Consider the following 5,000-nt stretch of genomic DNA (forward strand, 5'->3'; position numbering starts at 1 on the left):
CACACACACACACACACACACACACTCCAACACTGACACACACACACACACACACTCCAACACTGACACACACACATGCACACTATATCCCCAACACCCACCTGAACCACATCCATCTACAGAGACGCCATTTCCTGAGAGAGAGGACCTCTCTCTCTCTCTCTCTCCCAGTACAAGCGCCCCCCCCCATGCAAGACTCTGTGACACACGGTTACCACAGACCTTCTAACACCGGCAGAGTATACCCACGTATACCCCACGTAGCATAATCTGCTAAGGAAGTAGGAGACCTTTGCTATAACTCTCCTCACAGGGACGTGATCATACGCGGATACAAACAGTCAAATGATCCATATGATTTATGCCCCCCTCCCACACACTCACACCATCGAACACTGCACGACGGAACGCCTCGATAAATTCTGATGGAAAGATTATCGCCGAAGTGGCAAGTAAACTGAGAACAGCTGTTATACGATGCTCAGTTCATTACTGCCTTCACGACTTCCCAAGCATGCACACCGCCTGAGCTCGAGGCTGCTATAAACGCAGTTGAAATGCTTTACGTCCGTCCGTCCGTCTGTTTGATCTCACTCGTTACTCTGCAAGCGCTCCCGTGTGAGGTAGGGAAACTGTGTCACATGACTGAATCTAATTCTATTCTATACTTATTCGCCGTTTCCCGCATTAGCCGAGTAGTGCCGGGGACAGAGGAGGACAATGACCACACTTGCTCACCTCCACTCTCTAGGTGTCGTGTGGAATGTAGCGAAACGACATATCCTCCTCCGCCCCTCTCTCCTCCCCTCCGCACAACCAGGACCTCCAAAGACCTTTCCATGGTTTGCCCCCCTGGCTGATTCGTCCACCCTGGTGATGAAATGTGGTGATAACGAGTCTAGTAGTGCCCGTTGGTCGTGGTGTGACGATATGAGATGATCATCCACGGAATTCGAAAGGTCCCCCCGGGCGCCGCCCCCCGGAGGACCTGCAATTACTGGTGACCATTATTGGTGAGGTTAGTGTCCAGTAACCAGTCTAAACGGAGCACGTCACCTGTTGTAGTGGTTTGTTTGGTGTCTATTGAACAGCCAACCCTTCGGGATCGAACGAGTTCGAACCGTAATGTACTTCCTGTCACATGGACGGGCAAGGCTCTCGAGCGGTATCAGGCTTGTGGATTGAAAGCATGAAGGCAGGTGGCGTCCGAGGAGAACTGCTATAGCTAACTCACGCGTGTGTCTCTCTCTGTTGCCAAGGAGCCTGTGTGATCACTGTGTGGACCCATCTGTAGGGTTATCGACCCTTGCTGGAGATTTGGGATGATAACTAGGGGATGTGAACAATCTCCCAACGCTTTAGGATGCCGTTTGATGTTTCTAAGTAGATTTAGGAGAAGCACCTCCTTCCTGACGTAGGGGAAGACGGAGACATAAGCTGGGGGCTTTCATCATCTGTAATGAGTTCTAATGATCACTCTCTCCTGATATTCCGGGACTCCCACCTGCCTACACGCAAGGGAGGAGGAGAACCACCCACCACCTACCACCACCTACCCCCTTTGCCCAATGGATGTACGGCAATGGGATTGTGATATACGCCCTCTGTGATCGTACATTAATCCCGTCCCCATCCATCTTGTGATTTGAGCGAAGCTTTCGGGCCTGTGTGAGGCAGTACAGACAGTACTCATCCTAAGATATGTGAGGGCAAGGAGTTGGTAACTCTTCTCGTCTTTCTCGTAACTCTTCGTCTTCCTCTTGACAGAGTAATCAGTTTCCTCCTGCACCAGAGTGAGGTGGAGACGGACGAGGGAGGTATACGTCATAGCCCGGCCGTGTTTTGGGGTGAAGGCAGTTGACAAGACAAGAGAAAAATGATCCATAAATCCACCTGACAGAAAGATAAAGTCCTCTTATGATGAATGTTTCAGTCGCTGGCACCAAGGACATTTCTTCTCGTCTAACGTAACTTACTACTAAGGCGTCTGCAGCGGTGAAAAATATTCGTGTTTTGAGGATATTCTGAGACGGGATATTAAGCGAATGCAATTTTCTTTCATGACGAAAGAAAATGGGGAGAGAAAAAAAGGAATATACCTAGAACGAAAAAGCTGTGTTGACTTCCTGGGAAATCACAACAACTTTGCAAGACTCTGTCTGTAGTTGAGGATATCCAGCTGAAATGTAGACGTTCTGGATAGTAATCATCACAGTTATTTTCCGATCAGTTACAACCTCTGATCACAACACGGTTATGAAGATACGTGCATCGCTCTGTGAACAATGAAGGAGAACACATATTAAGCCATGAGATCGTCCCGGGAGAATCAGTATTCCATAAAATCCATAGACTAAACAATGTCTCAGATATGATTACAGCAAGCTGAAACTCCATACCACACCACACACACGCGCGCACACACACACACACACACACACCACACACACACACGCGCGCGCACACACACACACACCACACACCCGCGCGCGCACACACACACACCATACACACTTACTGTGTGTGTGGTGTGTGTGTGTGTGTGTGTGTGCGCGCGCACGTGTGTGTGTGCGCGCACGTGTGTGTGTGTGTGTGTGTGTGTGTGTGTGTGTGTGTGTGTGTAAAATTTAGAGAATGCAAAATGTGAATAAGCCTAACTGCACTGTATATATTTTTCTGTACAACAAATGAACTATACGATACAGAAGAATGGTTCTGACGTAGAGAATATTACAAAACACAACCTTTCCATGGAATCCAACATATCTCTCTTGAGTGTCGGCATTCCGCTTGCACGCAGGCAACACCTTCTAATCCAACTCTCATTTCCGAGCCCGCTGGGTACCATCACATAGGCACTTACACGTGTAGATGTGTCTGGCTCTTCAAATATCTGCCAATGTTACAGCCTGTACCCACCGTGTTACAACTTGCACCGTGTTACAACCTGCACCGTGTTATAACCTGCAGCGTGTTATAACCTGCACCGTGTTACAACCTGCACCGTGTTACAACCTGCACCGTGTTACAACCTGCACCGTGCTACAACCTGCACCGTGCTACAACCTGCACCGTGTTACAACCTGCACCGTGTTACAACCTGCACCGTGCTACAACCTGCACCGTGTTATAACCTGCACCGGTTATAACCTGCACCGTGCTACAACCTGCACCGTGTTTCAACCTGCACCGTGTTACAACCTGCACCGTGTTACAACCTGCACCGTGCTACAACCTGCACCGTGTTATAACCTGCACCGGTTATAACCTGCACCGTGCTACAACCTGCACCGTGTTTCAACCTGCACCGTGTTACAACCTGCACCGTGTTACAACCTGCACCGTGTTACAACCTCCACCGTGTTATAACCTCCACCGTGTTATAACCTGCACCGGTTATAACCTGCACCGTGTTACAACCTGCACCGTGTTACAACCTGCACCGTGTTACAACCTGCACCGTGTTACAACCTGCACCGTGCTACAACCTGCACCGTGCTACAACCTGCACCGTGTTATAACCTGCACCGTGTTATAACCTGCACCGTATTACAACCTGCACCGTATTACAACCTGCACCGTGTTACAACCTGCACCGTGCTACAACCTGCACCGTGTTACAACCTGCACCGTGTTATAACCTGCGCCGTGCTACAACCTGCACCTGAGGTGGAGGGTCATCACAAGTTAAAGATTCTTTCTCCTGGGTCGCTAGTCGCCATTCTTGTAACGCTTTCAAGCCTCTTTTTTTTTCGGACACTACGATTTTATGGATACATTCGCGCCAGCTGTTACTGGCCCTTCTGTTTCCACGTGAACTCTATCAACTCCCGCCCGGGATCTAGTGCGATGATTAAGGGGGAGGTGGTGGATGTACGGGTCGTCTAGTGTCGATGGACTACAAATCTACACATTTTCTCTCTTTTCCTTTTGAGAATTGATGATGATGATGATGGTGTCGCTTTTTTGGTTTGGGAGGTGTGTCCGAGCGAGATCTCGTACAGCCTCTGAATTTCCTTTCCAAACTAACGGTTCTCGTATCTCGTTCGTTCTCTTCTTTTACGTTGGCTTGGAGGTAAATTTTCGAGCGTTGATAGCATTCAGCATATATATATATATATATATATATATATATATATATATATATATATATATATATTATCTTACTTATTTTGGACATCAATGTTGACAGGGTAAAGACGTCAGGAGACGATCCCCACCTCCTCCCCCCCGCGCTATCACCGACTACCACTTCGAAGAGAAGTGGGCAAAACAGAGAAGCAACAACAAAAGAGAAGGAAGTGAGTTTAGTTCGTAAAGATTCATGCCACCCCCTGGGAAATGTTCTGGCGACGGTCACGGGCAAAAGATTCATCCACCAAAACCTCTGAGAGAGAGAGAAAGGAGGAGGAGCAGGAGGATGAGGAGGAGGAGGAACAGGAGGAGGAGGAACAGGAGGAGGAGGAGTAGGAGGATGAGGAGTAAAAGTGAATCAGGTGTTGTGGGCCTCACTGGTAGACCTTGCACCGTGAATACTATGTGAATCTAAAAGAAGAGACTACGATTCTAAATGGTTTAAGATGCTGAGAGTTAAGGCGAGTTCTCAATCCTTTGGTGACCAGCAGCACCGAGAGCGCTGGGATGATTAGGTAGAACCATCTCCTTTCTAATGGACTGGGCTGTACCAAAGCACGTCTCTAAAAACGAGGAAGTTTTTTTTTTTCGACAAAGATGAAATAAACAAACGTTGTTCGGAGGTAAATCGGAGAAATACGAGACGGTATGTTATCTGGTCCATTGTGCCTTGTACACGTGTAGGTGAGGGAGAACTTGAAAGACCCGGTGTGAGGAACATATGGGCGAGGATATCAGTTCAATGGGACGAGATGGAGCGGGAAGGCAAGATAAGGGATCACGTGAAGAAGAGTTGAAGATAATGTGCCGAAAAAACGCGGGCTTTATCAGTCGGAGAACTGCGTAGGTACTGAGTGATCACTTCG

The 5,000-nt window shown here is 48.3% G+C and overlaps 1 protein-coding gene and 1 long non-coding RNA gene across 4 annotated transcripts in view; one reads left to right on the top strand and one right to left on the bottom strand.

Annotated features, from left to right (window-relative positions):
* The window catches only part of LOC139766581 (uncharacterized), a 157,846-nt gene that overhangs the window by 127,883 nt on the left and 24,963 nt on the right, over positions 1 to 5,000 (bottom strand). The window lies entirely within an intron of this gene.
* The window catches only part of LOC139766579 (PDF receptor-like), a 117,800-nt gene that overhangs the window by 101,576 nt on the left and 11,224 nt on the right, over positions 1 to 5,000 (top strand). The gene's annotated exons all lie outside the window — the stretch shown is intronic.

Source organism: Panulirus ornatus, chromosome 58, assembly GCF_036320965.1.
Source record: "Panulirus ornatus isolate Po-2019 chromosome 58, ASM3632096v1, whole genome shotgun sequence".
Taxonomy (NCBI): Eukaryota; Metazoa; Arthropoda; class Malacostraca; order Decapoda; family Palinuridae; genus Panulirus; species Panulirus ornatus.